The following is a 19,425-nucleotide window of genomic DNA, read 5'->3' on the forward strand; positions in this document are numbered from 1 at the left end:
GAAACCACAGAAAGGACATCCATCTAAATGGGGGCAGGTAAAACACAGTAAGGTAGTTGTAGAAACGATTCGTATTGTGGTTGTACATTGTCGCAACTGGTTGGGGAAGAACTAGAGCTCCAAGCCCTAATAGATAGCACGGAAGCTCAAATACTTATAGGTACAGAAAGCTGGCTAAAGCCGGAAATAAGTTCAGCCGAAACGTTTTTAAATAATCTAACAGTGTTCAGAAAGGATAGATTAAATACAGGTGGTGGTGTAGTATTTATTGCTGTCAGAAGTAGTTTACTTTGTAGTGCAATTGAAGTAGATAGTTCCTGCGAAATAGTATGGGTAGAGGTTATACTTGACAATCGGACTAAACTATAAATTGTAACATTTTACCGACTCTCCGACTCAGAAGATACAGTTGCTGAACAGTTCAAAGAAAACTTGAGTCTCATTTCAAGTAGGTACCAAAATCATACAATTATAGTCGGTGGTGATTTCAATCTACCCTCGACGTGCTGGAAAAATTATGTTTAAAGCCGGCGGCAGACATAATACGTTATCCAAAATTTTAATGAATACTTTCTCAGAAATTTATTTTGAACAATTAGTTTATGAACCCACTCCAAGCGTAAATGGTTGCGAAAGCATACTTGACCTCCTAGCAACAAATAATCCTGGACAAACAGGGAGTATCGTGACGAATATAGGGGTTAGCGACCACAAGGCAGTTGCTATTGGGCTGAATACCGTAACACGTGCAACCATCAAAAAGAAACGCAAAGTATATCTATTTGAAAAAAGCTGATAAAAATGTTCTTAACGGCTTTATAAGAAACAGTCTCCACTCCTGCTGGTCTGATAATGTAAGCGTTGAAGAGATGCGGAATGATTTCAGAGAGATATTATCGACGGCAACTGAGTGATATATACCACATAAATTAATAAGTGATGGTACTGATCCCCCATGGTACACAAAAGGGGTCAAATCTATGTTGCAGAAGCACCGAAAAAAGCATGCCAAATTTAAAAGAACGCAAAATCCCGAAGATTGGCAAAGTTTTGCAGAAGTTCGAACCATAGCGCGTACTTCAAAGCGAGATGCTTTTAATAATTTCCACAACGAAATTCTGTCTCGAAATCTGGCAGAAAACGCAAAGAGATTCTCGTTATACATAAAGCACACCAGTGGCAAGACGCAACCAATACCTTCACTGCACGATAGCAACGGTGAAATCGCTGATGGCTCTGAGCACTATGGGACTCAACATCTTAGGTCATAAGTCCCCTAGAACTTAGAACTACTTAAACTTAACTAACCTAAGAACATCACACACACCCATGCCCGAGGCAGGATTCGAACCTGCGACCGTAGCAGTCCCGCGGTTCCGGACTGCAGCGCCAGAACCGCACGGCCACCGCGGCCGGCGAAATCGCTGATGACAGTGCCACTAAAGCAGAGTTATTAAACACGGTTTTGAGGAACTCCTTCACCAAAGAAGGCGAAGTAAATATACCTGGATTCCGATCTAGAACAACTACCAAGATAAGAAACATACAAGTAGATGTCCTCTGTATAGCAAAGCAACTTAAATAACTGTCATCAGTGACTTCACCGTTGTTATCGCGCAGTGAAGGTATTGATTGCGTCTTGCCACTGGTGTGCTTTATGTATGACCAGAATCTCTTTCGGTTTTCTTTCAAATTCCGGGACAGAGATTCGTTGCTGAAATTATTAGAAGCATCTCGCATTGAAGTACGCTCTGTATTTCGAACTTGTACAAAACTTCGCAAATCTTGAGGATTTTGCGTTCTTTTAAATTTTGCATGCTGTTTTCGTTGCTTCTGCAACAGCGAACTGACCCGTTTCATGTACCATGGGGGATCAGTACCATCACTTATTAATTTATGTGGTATAGATCTCTCAGTTGGTGTAGATACTATCTCTCTGAAAACATTCCACATCTTTTCTACGCTTACATTATCAGACCAGATTGTATACCAGTCGGGTTCCTTTCATAGTATCCTGCTACAACAGCTCCATATTTAGCAATTGTACACAACCGCTCGCTCATAGAAAGATCCGTAACTAAAGACTGGAAAATTACTCAAGTCACACCAATACCCAGAAAGGGAAGTAGGAATTATCCGGTGAATTACAGGCCCACATCACTAACGTCGATTTGCAATAGGGGTTTAAACATATACTGTGTTCGAACATTATGAAGTACCTCGAAGAAAACGACTTTGGCACATAGTCACCACGGATTCAGGAAATATCATTCCTGTGAAACACAAGTAGCTCTTTATACTCGTGAAGTAATGAGTGCTATCGACAGGGGATGTCAAATTGATTCCATATTATTAGATTTCCAGAAGGCTTTCGACACCGTTCCTCACAAACGTCTTCTAACCAAACTGCATGCGTATGGATTATCGCCTCAATTGTGCGTCTGAATTCGTGATTTCCTGTCAGAAATGTCACAATTCGTTGTAATAGACGGAAAGTCGTCTAGTAAAACTGAAGTAATATCTGGCGTCCGCCAAGGAAACGTTATAAGCCTTCTATTGTTCCTCATCTATATTAGCGACATAGGAGACAATCTGAGTAGCCGTCTTAGATTGTCTGTAGATGATGCTGTCATTTATCGTCTTGTAAAGTCATCAGATGGCCAAAATGAGTTGCAAAATGATTTAGATAAGATATCTGTATGGTGCGAAAAGTGACAATTGACCCTGAATTAAAAAAAGAGTGAAGTTATTCACATGAGTACTAAAAGAAATTCGCTAAATTTCGATTACGCGGTAAGTCATGCAAATCTGAAGCCGGTGAATTCAACTAAATACTTAGGGATTACAAATAACCTAAATTGGAATGATCACATCGATATTGTTGTGCGTAGAGCAAACCAAAAACTGTGATTCGTTGGCAGAACACTTGGAAGGTGCAACAGGTCTACTAAAGAGACTGTTTACACCATGCTTGTTCGTCCTATTCTGGAGTATTGTTGTGTCATGTGGGATCCGTGCCGGCCGCCGTGGCCGAGCAGTTCTAGGCGCTTCAGTCCGGAACCGCGCTGCTGCTACGGTCGCAGGTTCGAATCCTGCCTCGGGCATGGATGTGTGTGATGTCCTTAGGTTAGTTAGGTTTAAGTAGTTCTAAGTCTAGGGGATTGATGACCTCAGATGTTGAGTCCCATAGTGCTTAGAGCCATTGGAACCCTTTTTTTTTTAGATTCGCATCAGGTGGGACTGACGGGTTACTTGGAAAAAGTTCAAAGAAGGGCAGCTCGTTCTGTATTATCGCGATATAGGGGAGATAATGCCACAGACATGATACGTCAATTGGTGTAGCAATCATTAAAACAAAGGCGGTTTTCGTTGCGACGGGATCTTCTCATGGAATTTCAATCACCAGTTTTATCCTCCGGTTGTGAAACCACTCTGTTAGCACCCACGTACATAGGGAGAAATGATCATCACGATAAAATGAGAGAAATCAGGGCTCGCACTGAAAAACTGAAGTGCTCGTTTTTCCCGCGCGCCATTCGAGAGTGGAACGGTAGAGAGACAGCTTGAAGGTGGTTCATTGAACCCTCTGCCAGGCACTTTATTGTGAATAGCAGAGTAATCACGTAGATGTAGATAGACGCAACAACCGTTTGCTTCGACGTCGACCAGTATAAGAGTGGTACCGTGCGGGCATACAGGCCCTCCTAATTAGATGGCGTAAGTTAGTTACATTGAACGGAGATTATGTTGAAGACAGACGAATGGGAAATAATATGGTGTATTGAAATCCTGAATAAAACCAACCGGCTTTCAGAAAAAAAGTTTGTTGCATTCCGTACTGAACTCCACCCGTGCGTGCAGATATAGAGATCTTTAATAGAACGATTGATATCGATTGGAAATAATGGTTTAGGAAGTAATCTGTGTCTAACTTGTTCTGCTGTAATCCTCGAAGCATTTGCACCCATTACTCCTCAGTCCGAGCTTGTGTTCTGAGGACCTAAATCTTTCTTCCTTTAGGTACGAATAAGATCCACGGTATAGAGACACTTGTCATTCAGAACTATTTTGGGATTATCTCTGATCCATTCTCGTAAATCGTAAACGATACACTTGCATAATTATAGGGTGTGAAATCTCGTTAAGTATATATAAATTTATGGTGGTTATTAACGTCTAAAGGCCGCGGGGTGTAGCCGTGCGGTATGAGGCATCTTATCACGGTTCGTGCGGCTCCCCCCGTCGGAGGTTCGAGTCCTCCCTCGGGCATGGGTGTGTGTGTGTGTGTGTGTGTGTGTGTGTGTGTGTGTGTGTGTGTGTGTGTGTGTGTTTTGTCCTTAGCGTAATTTAGTTTAATTAGTGTGCAAGCCAGGGACCGATGACCTCAGCAGTTTGGTCCCATAGTCCTTACCAAAAATTTCCAATTAACGTCTAAAGACCCGCTATATGAGAGCGGTACACTAGTACACTTGTTCCTCAAAGCCACGTGAACATGTGAATCGTTAAAATTTACCACTGAATTTACCCATTCCGGGACCTGTTTGTTGATCACTACTATACACGCGTGTAGCTAAATTTTTATTGGACTGTAGAAAAAATGTTGCTGTGCTTCCGTGAATTCGGTTTTATTGTTTTTGTGTATCACATATACCGCTTTTTTTGTCTCTTTGGCTTCATTATAAACTTAAAAATCTTAGTAAAATCTTTAAGCGATGGCTGAAAAAACAACTCTAGCTTGTGTTCAATGCGGAAAGAAGAAAAGATATCTATTTTAATGCAGATAAAAAGTAGCTTCCATGACACCTGTATATATAAATTTAATAGTACCTCATTACGTAGGAGTAATTGTTGGAACAACCGAAGTAAGATCACGTCTCCGTTTGATTGCACAGTTATGAAGGAAATCAATCGTCATTCTTGGCAATAGTAACATAACTGAGGACGAAGTTTCTGGCTACGACAATAATTAAACCTTATTGGTTTTCTTGGCGTCTCCGGACTGGGTAAAATCTCAAGTTTTCGACAATAACCACCATCCTCCTTCAGTTATTTTACCCTATTTGACGAAAGAAAAAAAGAGAATGTTTTATACGAAAACATGTCTACATAAAATATCACTTCAGCTTCTTCGCTTAAAAAAGTGAATTAGATTTCTATGTTTAGTCTTTTCGTAATTAGAATGGCATTTGGCCGACTGCCAAAAGACCTGAGAGGCTTTGTGCGTTGCGAACATGGACCGCCATGGAGCTGTTTGAATTGCTGACTACTATTCCAATCAATTCTCTTAAAGTCAATATTCTTTCAGGTCTAGAATTGATTTCAAAATTGTGCAAATTTGCGGTACTGCTTTAAACGTGCAGAAATATAAAACTGTGCACATCCTAAAACACAAAAAAGTGATATCCTATGACTAAAATATCAGCGAGTGACAATCGTAATCAGTCAACTGATACAAATACCTGACCATAACAATTTGTAGGGATATGAAATAGATTTACCTGTAGGTACATTAGTTGATAGACTTTGGTTCATTGCTGGGATAATGGAAAATGCAATGAGTCTACAAAAGGGATGGTTTAGAAAACACTCTTGGGACACTTCCAGAAGATAGCTCAAGTTTGTGAGACCCTGAACGTGTATGAAAAAGAGTGGGCACGATTGGTCACGGGTTTGAAACTTCCTGGTGGATTAAAATTGTTTGCCGAACCGGCAGTCGAACCTGGGACCTTTACCTTTCATGGGTAGGTGCTCACCTAAGAAACCGAAGCACGATTCAACGAGACGGACCGTCACAGATTTTCCGTCGCCAGTAACTCATAATTCTACCTTGAGATCTTCAAATGAGTTCTCGTACGTAGCTTGTAGGGCTAGCACTCACGGAAGGAAGGATATTGAATTGGTGAGCATGCGAAAAGCAAAGGTCCCAGCTTCGAGAACCTGTCCAGCACACAGTTTTAATTTGCCAGCAAGATTCAAGTCAGCGCAAACTTCGCTGCAGAGTGAAACTTCATTCTTAAATACCACACGTTCGTTTAACCTACGGGAGAACGTCACCAAGAAGCCCTGGAATCTGAACTGGCAGCGTTTATCGCTAAACGGTACTGACAAAGTTTCAGGAAACAGTATTAAGTGAGAAGTCCATGAATATTCTACAACTACCTATACAATGAGGCGACAAGTGATGTGACACATGTACACAGGGCGTTCACAAGGTATAAAAGGGCAGTGCATTGACGGAGCTGTCATTTGTTCTTCTTTGATTCATGTGAAAAAGCGTCGGACGTGATCTTGGCGAAACGACGGGAATTAACAGACTTCAACGTTGAATAGTAATTGGAGCTAGGCGCATGGGACATACCATTTCCGAAATAGTTAGGGAATTCATTATTGTCAGATCCACAGATCAAGAGTGTGCCGAGAATACCACATTTGTGGCATTACTTCTCACCACGAACAACACAGTGACCGACGGCCTTCATTTAACGACCGAGAGCAGCGGCGTCTGCGTAGAGCGGTCACTACTGACAAGCAACACTGTGTGAAAGAAGCGTAGAAATCAAAGTGGGCCGCACGACGAACGTATCGGTTAGGATATTGCGGCGAAATTTGGCGTTAATGGACTGTGGCAGCAGAAGACCGATGCGAGAGCCTTTGCTAACAGCGCGACGTCTCCTTCAGCGTTTCTCCTGGGCTCGTGATCATATCGGTTGGACCCTAAACGGCTAGAAAACCGTGACCTAGTCAGATGAGTTCCGATTTGAGTTGATGGACGTCATGTTCTCAAATAACGATGGAATTTTTATGAATGGCAATACGCAATATCACTGGGCCACAGTTGTTTGCGATGGATGTGAAGAAGTTTTTGGATAATTTTAGTCAATGATTTGCCAGATCGCCCGGTATAAATTCCACGGGACCTGTCTAGTTATCGTGCACTGGCAACGTTCGCTGTCATGGAGAGCTTTAGAGGCAACATGGCTGAGTATTTCTTCTGGAGAGTCCCTGCCACGTCGAGCCCCGGGCAAAAGCAAGTGAGACATGATATTGGGTGGTATCCGATGAGTTTTGTCAGCCCACTGTATATAGTGAATACTAATTACAACAGCGCCAGAGAGGCATTCAGGTAACCATTGTTCCCATCTCCATACGCGAATGAAACGGAAAGAGATGCTAATACATGGTACTGTGGGAGGTACCATCTGTTATGCGCTTCATAGTGGTTTGGAGTATGAAGGTGTAGTGTACAGTGACCTGCTGGAGGGTACCGACGGGTCGGAACAGTAATCTGACGTTCGCCCTCTTCATTGTTAATAAATATGACCGTGGCATACGAACTCCGATGCTACACAGTTGTGCAATAGAGAAGTAGAGGGATGCGGCGAGGCGCTTGATGAACGGCGAGCTGCTCGCTGGCTAACAGGTAGGCAGAGCTCCGCCGGCGTATGTCCGCAGCGTGGCGCGCACGCCCGGTCACGCACCCCCTCCCCCTACCGCTCCCAGTCCCCCGGCACCCCTCTCCCCCCCAGCCGTCCACTCGACGCCGGGCGGCGCGCGCTGCCTGGGTCCGGGCCAGTCCTCAGAGAGCCGCCCGCCACCTCAGCGCGCCGCGCGTCATGCCACAACACCGCCGCACCCGCAGCAGCGGCCGCCTCTGAAGCGCATACCGACAGCAGGTACCGACCACTGTGCTCTACCAGCCACCGGCCGAACTGACCGACGTCTGAAGGCTCACCCCTGACCGCCGCAACAAACTCGACTCAGCTCTCTGCACGGTGAGGGCACCGCACTCTTCTGCAGATGCTCGTTTTTATCGCAGTCAGCTCAGAATGCGTATTGTAGTTCGATATGGAAGCATGTATATCGCCGGCAGTGCACGGCATGCCATTACGCAAGTAGCAAGACAAGTAGCTTTGCATCACTGAACACCCTTTCCCTAGAAAACGAAAGTTTATTTTCAGTCAGTAGAGAAATCAAAAACATTTCCAGACTGTTTCCTACAACTTTAGAGAACATAAAGATTCCCAGTAGTTTTATCAAGCGGTAGAATCGATGTGCATTCATAAAGTACTTGCAAATCTCATCTTTGCTGCCCTTTTCTGACAGTGAAAACGCTACTACCACAATGTATCTTTCCCACTCTCCGAGTACCCGTTCTGGACGTTTGCAGACGTTCTGGACGTTCGGTATCTTGTGAAGAAGAGTGAACACCCTAAATGATATTGCTGCTTTTCTAATCTAATGAGCCCGGTAGAGCGGGAATGTATGCTTTGAGTAATCCTCCGCAGATTTCACTGTTAGCCGCGATTGGTCACCAGTTCTTCCAGGTTATATGAAGCGCGCAAAACGCTCTGTCTGAAATTTTAAGTCTTTGAAGATCCTAATACTGGTCCAATCCATTTACATGATGTACACACATCGACAGAATAAAAAATAAAAAAAAATGATGTTGCAACTTAGTACCTAGAGCTTTTACAAATTCTTGGAGGAACATGGAAATAATCGATTAATTTTCTAAATGTGTTATGTATTACACTATAAGAACCAAAACTGTGCTGCTCATGATAATTTTGCTCCTTTTCGGAAGAACAGCGTTCGAAACATTTCTAATGGACGATGTGCTCCTTAGTAACACAGAGATAATAACCGACAATATCCGCAAGCATCCCTCTATTATTCTCTTTTTTGTAACCGCATTCTATGATACAGAACGTTGATATCTTAGACGGTTGGACGGCTATCGTCAAATATATGTTAAAACTGCAAATTAACCTTACCAAAAATAGCTGCGTGTATAATGTAATAGTCCTGAATTTCATAACTTTGTACTAGTGTTGTGCGATACATGTACAAAATGCTCCAAGAAGTAGGCGGTTAAGTAAAAACAGAAATATAGGACCTCATTTTGAAACATTAAAACAGTCTCAAGCAGTGCAAAAATAAAGGAAGAATGATTGTAAACAGGCTGTCTTTATTGTAGTGTCACATTCCGAGTACATTTATTTATTTTTTGCAGTATTTTTCGACCATAATCTGATTAAATCAGAATAATTGTAGCCGTATTATATCGCGAAATATATATAAAAGCGAAATCCTGGCAGTGTCATGATTTATTAGAACTATCGCGGTGTGTCTTGTAGTAACGTATCTGGAAACAAACGGAAAAACTCATCTGTGTGTAAAACGTTCCTCAAGCACTATGAATTTTGAAACACAATGCTCTCTGATCTCACTGCCTGTTCGCCTTCATACTCCTCCGTTTATGTCGCAGTGGCAGAGGCCCCTGTTCTTTATTGTTTCTTTTTACTCTGTAGGAATTTCATTTTTACTTTGAAATTATACTTTGATAATGTAATTATTGTTAAATCTTGTAAGTTGAACGATTCACTGACTATGGACGGCCTTACAAATTACTCACTCATGCACACTTTCATTAAAAAAATTAGCATGGCGCTTCGATTTCCGGAAACAGCTTGGCACATACTGTCGTTATGCTAGTTCAGAACAACGTCGTAAGTACCTTAACTAAACGGCTTACGTGCTGCACCAGTATAACAAATGCAACGTCTCACTGTTATCTCTTCTCTCTCTCTCTCTCTCTCTCTCTCTCTCTCTCTCTCTCACACACACACACACACACACACACACACAAGATGTTACAGCTTCATACTTTAGACACACGGAATGTGAAAAGAGAATGTAAAATATACAATTAAACTGGAACAGATATATCTTTTCTTTTCTTCTAATCGGATAATTAATTAATATTTGAACCCGAGTCAACACCAACGATGCTGAAATAATATTTTTTCAGTCACATTGGAATACAAATTTCCAGGGGTGACTGAAAAATCGCCATCAATCATCTTCAGGAGCAGTGAATGGGAGAACGAACGCAAAAATAAGAATAAAGAGACGAAGCGAAGCTAGATTTCAATGTATCGTTGAGGTCATTAGAGACGCAACAATCTGCCGGACAGGGCAATAATGGGAACCGACTCGATATTAGCCTTTCAATAAAACTGTGAACCATTCTCCTGTAGTAATTTACGGAAACCAGCCTGTCTGTCAAATACTGCGCAATACCGCGATAAAAGCGGCAGTAGATGGTGGCATAGGTTAAAGTGGCTAGCCGCTTGCGGTGACGCCTGCTACATTCGTGCCTCTTCACGCCTCTCATTGTTCAGCACTGGAAGTACTTTGGGACTTGGACAATGTACGAACTTCGACCTACGTCTTCCCTCAAACTTTGTGGTAACTATTTCTGGAGGTATTGCGTGCACTCGCTAGCTTTCTGCATTACAAATTTTTCCACTCTGTCATCTCACCTGAATTCTTTTTTAAATGCGTATTTCCGTCTCTCTTCTTCCTTCTTCTATACACAGCCAAAGGCACGCAACTAATTCTTTCAAAATGCCTAAAACGCAACTGAATCGGAAATGTTGCCGGGTGTGCGAATTAACGCACCAGAACCGTCACACAGTAAAGTAAAATGGAATGAGCGTCTCCTAATGCACGGCGATATGGCTATTTACAAAACTGCTTCGCACACTACACGAAACAAATATAAATGTTTATAAAATACCGATAATAAATTTTCTATTATGGGTTGTAACGAAAAGATAATATTAATTTTCCGTATGTCACATGCCTTACACGAAAAGTGGGCAGATAATTACATTCGTAATAACTTTCCCACTTCAGACGGCTCCTAAAAAAGGCAAAATACACCCAAAATAGACTATGTTCTGCGAGTCAAGAAAATTAAAAATCAAATATGACGCCTAATGATTCGTTATTTGCGTGGATTTTTCGGTAAAGGGAATTATAGAGCTGCAGTTGAACAGGTAAAAGAGAAAAAATAGAGCAACGTACCATGAAACCGAAATAAGAGTATAAAGAAGCAGGAATGTCATATTTTTCAGTCGAATACTTTTGTTTAGAAACATCGCTCTGAGTTTGAACATCTCCTATACTTTTAGCTCGGAATACTTGACATGATATTCAATATACTCACTTTTGGGAATTTAACGCATGCAAGTTTCGAATACAGCAGACAGTGGGCGTTGAATGTGAGACAAAAAACGAGGAGGTATTAAAAGTTGTGAAATCTGTGTATGGCGATACTTCTCTGTATGCGAGAGAAGGATCAGAACTAAAATACGTACTTTTCTGGGACTAATGTGACACATGCACATACTCTTTCATTTCGCTCACTCATCGGCTATTGCTATTATCGTTTTTTTTTTTTTTGCGTTACTACGATGATGCAAAAGAAAATCAATTAAAAAGAGAGGTTCAGTCTTAATTGTGAGGTTAAAGGAAGTACATAAATAATGCGCAGTACATGTTATTTCCAGATGAAGAGATTTCGTGAATTCGTCTCTCTGTTCCTAAATTAATGATGCTGCAAAGGTAATACTATTTTGTAATAAGTACGTTGTAAATATATAATAAATGCCCATTCAAGTGTCTCTCATTCTGGCTAAACAACAGTTTATGAAACAGTTATAATGAAACTGAATCTAAAAGTGAAGGAAATGCGCGTTGCTCTCTAAGTTGCCACTACAGATTGCCTTCACTAATCTGAAAGAACGCGAGGCAGGGAAGCTGGGATTGAGTAATTGCTAAATCGCAGTAGTAGGGTAGTCATCCACGAGAGTCTGGTTAATAGCTGCTTCGGAAATACTGAACACGCTTTCACATTCGACGTTAGGGACGGAGCAGAGATGAAGTGTAAACGTAACATTACATGGAATTGCGGAGTAAATGAAACAAGAAATTCCGTTGAAGCATTTCATGCAGGGATTGAAGTACATTACGGGACTGTTGCGAGAACAATATTGGTAACTTCAGAACTGAGTACACATGTTTCAAAGAAAATATTTGAACGTATGTATCTGTATATTTTTGCTGATGACGTTGTATCTCTTAGATTAAAAACAAATTTTTACCAGTCAGTCTTATGGCGCAAAGTATGACGAGGATAGCAGTTCTCATTTTGCAGTTGTTCATACTTTATTGGATTGGCCATGTATCTCTTGCAAGTTAGGCATTGCATTTCCTGCTTTGCTTCGCCTACGTTTTTGCTTGTTTCCTTTTTTCCGAATTGATCGTCGAAGGGGCCTGGGTGTTGCGGAAAGAGAAGTGAGGTTTCAGCCACATATATTACTGAGATCGTAAAGAAATCTCTTCCGTGGAAGAACACACCGATATGATAGTAAGACTCTATGGAAAGAAAAACTCGTTAAGATCAAGTAGCGTTGCAGTTTGTTGTTTCTACTTGCAGTCTTACTGTGTGGTAACAAGGTGCCCCGTGTCGTACATGCATTTTTGACGATACGATCAGAAACGTTAGTAAACGGTAGTACGTAACGGCAAACCCTATGCGCACCCATTGCTGAATTCTCAATAACAATAACAAGAACATAAACAAGTGTCACATATTACACTAACCACAGCTGGCAGCGCCTTTGTGGCCCTGAGAACGTGAGTGGCCCCATTTCCACTCATGCCTTGCCAGGCTGCATTCCAACGAGTTTTAACTGGCGCGAGGTACAAGTCTCTCGCAGACAGAAGATGACTTCATTCTTCATATTTAGATAATAGCATTGTAATGCAATTAGCTACCCGATATCATCTCTCACAACGCCGCGCTTTTTAACGAAGTCACCAGTGTAATATACTAGTTTCCTACTGTAGAAATGGAAGACATCATATTTCACCGGAATCCAAGCTGGCCGATGCATTCACAAGTATTGCAGATTTTAATAGAAATATTTTATGCATCATATTTGATTTATCTAGTGTATTTGATAAAAAAAAGGTGAAGCAGCTAGAAGACATGGTTGATTGTCAATGTAACTTCGTACACGTACGCAGCTTCGATGCGTATGTAAATGAATAGACGCGCAATTCTCTGTGACAGACAGAACATCCAGAACGCCAGAGTGCATTAGTATCGTTCGTCTTTGGTGTTTTTAGGAGGGCTGGCAGAAAGTACAGTGCGTTCGAAATTTCCGTTACAAACTCATAGCATAGGAGCTGTAGAGAGGAATGAGTGCATAGTATTTTGGATAGAAATCCATGTTCGTTCTACGACGCTTTCAATTTACATGTGTAACGCGTCCACGTTGTGGAGAAATAAAAAAAAAATCTCATGAGTTGCTTGTCCTGGTATGTTAAGGCAGACAGAATAACGTGTGCTAAGACGGTCACGTGATGTCACTTAACGTCTGCCTTGCATCGGCACTATTCTGTAGTGGGTGAAGTATGTGGGGTTCTTTTTTGTTCTGAAATAATGTACACACGTTATGTTTAAGTGTTAATGCAAGCAGTTGTGCTTAAGTGCTAAATGGATGTTTCGTTGTGTTTCCTTTCGAATTGTTTCCTAATAATTGTAATGCGTCACGCCTCATTCAGTTCCTCAAGCAGATGTGGATGAGTTAAACGCCTGAACTGAAACCGTCGTAGAACGGGAACAGTACATTTCAGGACATTGGTTCTTGTTCAATTTATCTACCGACTCCACTCTACAAGTCCTGGATGTTTGTAACGGGAATTTCCGAACACGGTGGATAAGAGGCTAAATAGCGTCAGATGTTGAGTGATTGCTGTGATAGACACGGAGGTGTCGCCTACTCGTGTGAGTCAGCGTTACTACATGCATCATAAAAGTTTTGCATCACCTCGGTTCCGAGAGTTCCGGAACCTGTACAGAAAATTGGAATAGAGATCAACATAAACATCATGTCTGCCCTTCTTATTGCTCATGAAAACCACACATTGCGAGACCCTCAGAGGTGGTGTTCCAGATTGCTGTACACACTGGTACCTCTAATACCCAGTAGCACGTCCTCTTGCATTGACGCATGCCTGTATTCGTCGTGGCACTAACCACAAGTTCATCAAGGCACTGTTGGTCCAGATTGTCCCACTCTTCAACGGCGATTCGGTGTAGATCCCTAAGAGTGGTTGGTGGGTCACGTCGTCCGTAAACAGCCCTTTTCAATCTATCCCAGGCATGTTCGATAGGGTTCATGTCTGGAGATCATGCTGGCTACTCTAGTCGAGCGATGTCGTTATCGTGAAGGAAGTCATTCACAAGATGTGCACGTTTGGGCGCGAATTGTCGTCCATGAAGACGAATGCCTCGCCAATATGCTGCCGATACGGTTTCACTATCGGTCAGAGGATGGCATTCACGTATGGTACAGCCATTACGGCGCCTTCCATGACCACCAGCGGCGTACGTCGGGCCCACATAATGCCACCCCAAAACAGCAGGGAACCTCCACCTTGCTGCACTCGCAGGACAATGTGTCTAAGGCGTTCAGCCTGTCCGGGTTGCCTCCAAACACGTCTCCGACGATTGTCTGGCTGAAGGCATATACGACATTCATCGGTGAAGAGAACGTGATGCCAAGCCTGAGCGGTCCATTCGACATTTTGTTGGGTCCATCTGTACCGCGCTGCATGGTGTCGTGGTTGCAAAGATGGACCTCGCCATGGACGTCGGAGTGAAGTTGCACATCATACAGCCTATTGCTCACAGTTCGAGTCATAACACGACGTCCTGTGGCTGCAGGAAAAGCATTATTCAACATGGTGGCGTTGCTGTCAGGGTTCCTCCGAGCCATAATCCGTCGGTAGCGGTCATCCACTGCAGAAGTAACCTTTGGGCGGCCTGAGCTAGGCATGTCATCGACAGTTCCTGTCTCTATTTCCTCCATGTCCGAACAACATCGCTTTGGTTGACTCCCAGACGCCTGGACACTTCCCTTGTTGAAAGCCCTTCCTAGCACGAAGTAACAATACGGACGCGAACGAACCGCGGTATTGGCCGCCTAGGCATGGCTGAATTACAGGCCACACGAGCCGTATACGTCCTTCCTGGTGGAATGACTGGAACTAGTCAGCTGTCGGACCCCATCCGTCTAACAAGCGCTGCTCATGCATGGTTGTTTACATCTTTGGGCGGGTGTAGTGACATCTCTGAACAGTCGAAGGGGCTGTGACTGTGATACAATATCCACAGTCAACGTCTATCTTCAGGAGTTCTGGGAACCGGGGTGATGCAAAACTCGTTTTGATGTGCGTAGCATCTGACAGAGTTTGGAACGGACCTCATTGTGGGTCTCTTTTCGACCGAGTGGTGGAATCTTACAATATCTAGAGTTGTGGGGATTTGGATGTCGCATCCGAATCCCCACAACTCAAGATATTGTAAGAGTAGCTCGATGTCGGACTGCATCACAACGTGAGGGCAGGCATACTCGTCGTCTAGTTCCCAGTCGACCATGTCTGACGTCTCCAAGCGAGTACTGCCGCGTTGTACAACAAGCACCTCGTAATCCCTCCGCATCTACGCCTGCCACCCGAGAAGAAGTGACTCCCGGCAACATTTTGTGCCGGAGGCTAGCAGCAGCCAGACCAGGGAATTGGCGACCCATGCGTAGACCGCCGGTAACAACAACGCAAACAGCTGCGTGTGGAGTCGTGTCGTGAGCGGGAAACATTTACGTCAGGCGGATGGCGTCGCATTGTGTTTAACGATGAATCGCGATTCAGCACTACCCGAAATGACCATCGTTCTGTCGTATCAGACGACATGGTGAGGGGTCCCATTTTTCCAGTGTTTCGGAAAGGCACAGCAGTGGTACTCCTAGCGTCGTGGTGTGGGTAGCCATCGGCTGTTACTTCAGGTCATGGTTGCTAGTGGCTGAGGAACGCTGACGCCACGATAGTACGTTTACCGTTCATGCAGCGGTATCGTTGTGCCAGTTTTCAAGAGGACAATCATCGTCCGCTGTGGCACGTGTCTCTATGAACCGTGTACATGATGTTGATGTGCTCCCGTGGCCAGCGATATCCTCAGACCTGTTCCCGACAGAAAATCTCGGACGTCAGCTCCGTCCCAGTGCCGGTATCCAGGATATCAAGACTTAGTTACAACAGTAGGGGCTCAGCTGGCCTCAGGAAATGGTACAGTGGCTTTGTGATACCCTTGTCAACCGAATCAGGGAATTTATCCGGACGAGAGCGTGTGCAGTGTTACAACGATGACTGGACTCATACTGATAATCTTTTTATAAATTTGACTCGATTTTGTAACCATTGCGGTAACATCAAACAGACTACCACTTCAAACCGTGAAGTTTCATTTCGTTTGCTCCTCCCCGTCTGTGTGTTTCACTTTTTTGTCAGACACTGTAATAAGCCACATAAAATGTTTATATACTATTATGCGCAGTGAGCTGCAGTCTGTAGTATACAGAGAAAACTTAGTGCTTAATTTTTCGTGTCTGCTGTTCATACTCGTATAAATTTTTTTGAAAGACATCATCGATGTGTATGAGTGTTCACACTGTTAACCTGTGAAGTCCTCTATTGCATATCCGGTCAGTCAAACACCAGTCACCAATATCAAACGGAATACTGCGAAAATTTTGTGCTTCAGCTCATGTTAAAATTTTAAAGACACATTTACATGTGATTCAAAACTCATGTCCTATAGTAGATATTGGGTGAACCAGAACTATACCTACAAACTTTCAAAGGTGGTAGTGGACCAAAACAAGAAAATAAGTGTAGTATACTTGGGCTGTAAAGCGCATACATATGTTTCACAGTCGTGCATATGAACAAGTGCTCGTAGCTCGTAGGTATGCGTTTAGGAGCCCATGCTTAGTGGACTTGTTTTTCTTGCTTTCGTCCGTACTACTACCTCTCAATATATTGAAAACAAATCGCTTGCAGTAGAAGAGATTTATTTCACAGTGTCGAAGTTAATAACGTGCTCTTTGCTCTTCAGGTATACATTTAAAGTTCATGGTTTTTTTTCTTGCTTTTCATCATGCTGACACCCGCGGAAGTTTGTCGATGAATTTCTGGTGTACACTCTTCTTCCAATAAGACATAATTTTTGCATCACTCTTTATATGTCATCACTTCTATAGGTCGAGTGACTGCTGTTTAAGTGACACTTAACTTCTGCATAAATAACGTTAAACCACTACACATGTTCACTGTCTGACAGCCGGCCGAAGTGGCCGTGAGGTTCTAGGCGCTGCAGTCTGGAACCGCGAGACCGCTACGGTCGCAGGTTCGAATCCTGCCTCGGGCATGGATGTGTGTGATGTCCTTAGGTTAGTTAGGTTTAACTATTTCTAGGGGACTAATGACCTCAGAAGTTGAGTCCCATAGTGCTCAGAGTCATTTGAACCACTGTCTGACAGCAGCCTCGATTTCAACTGTCAAAGGCGACAATGACGTATTAAAAAAAAAAAAAAAAAAAAAAAACTGAGTGATGTTACTGAAGTAGCAAATATTCCTTTAATTGTGGAAGAAAAATACCAGTAGGTGTAGGTCAACGTTTTTCGCGTGAGATTGCTTCATACGACAAACTAATTAAGTATCTGTGCTCTTATTTCGCGCAAAACATATTTCGTGGCCTTGCTTAGCTGACTCCTTGAATGACCGGGACAGATGAGACCGCGAAACGGCGAACTAGCAGCCGAGACAATTAACACACAAAAGTGCTTGAGAGGGCCGCAAAGAACTCTGTGTAGAACTTTTACTTTCTGCAATACCGATGCTCTTAACTGTTGTCTTAGGAAGGGTTATCATAACGCGCTGTTGTGTGTGTGTGTGTTCAGGGGGAGAGAGAGAGAGAGAGAGAGAGAGAGAGAGAGAGAGAGAGAGAGAGAGAGAGAGACAGACAGCCTGTGCCTGCGTAAAACACTGTATCAGGATACATAACTGAGCATTTCAATTATTTTATGCTTGTAACTACTATTTTGTTAATTAAGTGCCGGTACATTCTGACTGCATAACGAGTGTTTTTAATAGGAGCACTACCCGACGACGACATTATTGCATTTGGCCTCCCGTGGCCGTTATAGGAAACACGCGGTGACGTTACAGTAAACAAGTACAGTGGTGACTAAGGGAAGGGCATCGCACTGGAATGATTTCAAAACAGTTTGCATATACTGTCGAGTGTTTCAACGTTTCCTCGTGAAATATCACGACAAACACTAACGATAACCAGACCGAAACGCCTTCGCTCCTACGTGGAATAGTATTGTGGTCGGCTAAACAGAGTGAAGCGGCGCCATGGAATAGTCACTAGCCGCCTATTCGGGAGATTGGTTCGTTGTACCCCGTCTCGCCACGCCGTCACGAATTAGGTGTTCGCGGTTTTCCTGTATCACTTTCGGCGAATACTGCGAAGATTCTTTCAGTAAGACAACAGTAATTTCTGTCCCCCAAAGAAGGATCCTTTATTGTATGATTATGTGATAGCGGAACAAACACTGGTAGCAGTTACTTCTGTAAAATATCTGGTAGTATACGTGCGGAACGATTTGAAGTGGAATGATCATATAAAGTTAATTGTTGGTAAGGCGGCTCCAGGTTGAGATTCATTGGGAGAGTCCTTAGAAAATGTAGTCCATCAACAAAGGAGGAGGCTTACAAAACACTCGTTCGACCTATACTTGAGTATTGCTCATCAGTGTGGGATCCGTACCAGGTCGGGTTGACAGAGGAGATAGAGAAGATCCAAAGAGTGACGCATTTCGTCACAGGGGTATTTGGTAAACGTGATAGCGTTACGGAGATGTTTAGCAAACTCAAGTGGCAGACTCTAGATGAGAGGCGCTCTGCATCGCGGTGTAGCTTGCTGTCCAGGTTTCGAGAGGGTGCGTTTCTGGATGAAGTATCGAATATATTGCTTCCCCCTACTTATACCTCCCGAGGAGATCACGAATGAAAAATAAGAGAGATTCGAACGCGCACGGAGGCTTTCCGGCAGTCGTTCTTCCCGCGAACCATACGCGACTGGAACAGGAAAGGGAGGTATTGACAGTGGCACGTAAAGTGCCCACCGCCACACGCCGTTGGGTGGCTTGCGGAGTATGAATGTAGATGTAAAAGTAGATGTAGAATCTCATCGGAACTCCCACCTTTAATCGCGGCGGCACGTTAAACTCCAGTTTCCTCCATTTTGATATGAATTAGGACATGAGCGCTGTGAGGCGTTCTGTTCCGCGGCTTGAAAACAAACGAGCCCTAACCACAGAGAGATTGAGACATTCTATTGGCCTTCACACCGCAGCCTGGTAGATGAATTGCACCGGCTGAGCGGATACCAAATTCGTGGCTAATGGGACGATCCGGCTGTCGTTGAGGAGGAGCGCACTCGAGTCTGGAGGCCGTGGTCCGCCCCCGCCTCCGCCCACGCTCCCCCTCCCCACCCCCGGAGGAAGTGGCGAAGCCCACGACCTACAATTCCAGCATCGATCCAATTAACTACGCACCACGGCGGCCGTTCTTCCCGCGAATGCCCCTCGGCGCCTCTCACGTTTTGTCCCCACCTGCTGATTAGCTGACAGCAGATTGCCATCTGTGACTCCTTTCCAGTTG

The 19,425-nt window shown here is 43.6% G+C and overlaps 1 protein-coding gene across 1 annotated transcript in view; it reads left to right on the top strand.

Moving 5' to 3' along the window:
* Window positions 1–7,583: 7,583 nt before the first annotated feature.
* LOC126184753 (neuronal calcium sensor 2) overlaps window positions 7,584–19,425 on the top strand; it is a 347,004-nt gene continuing 335,162 nt past the window's right edge. The window contains exon 1 of the mRNA XM_049927296.1: window positions 7,584–7,772. The gene's annotated coding sequence lies outside the window, so the exon portion shown is untranslated. The remainder of the gene's footprint in view (window positions 7,773–19,425) is intronic.

The sequence above is a fragment of the Schistocerca cancellata genome, chromosome 1 (genome assembly GCF_023864275.1).
Source record: "Schistocerca cancellata isolate TAMUIC-IGC-003103 chromosome 1, iqSchCanc2.1, whole genome shotgun sequence".
NCBI classification, from domain to species: Eukaryota; Metazoa; Arthropoda; class Insecta; order Orthoptera; family Acrididae; genus Schistocerca; species Schistocerca cancellata.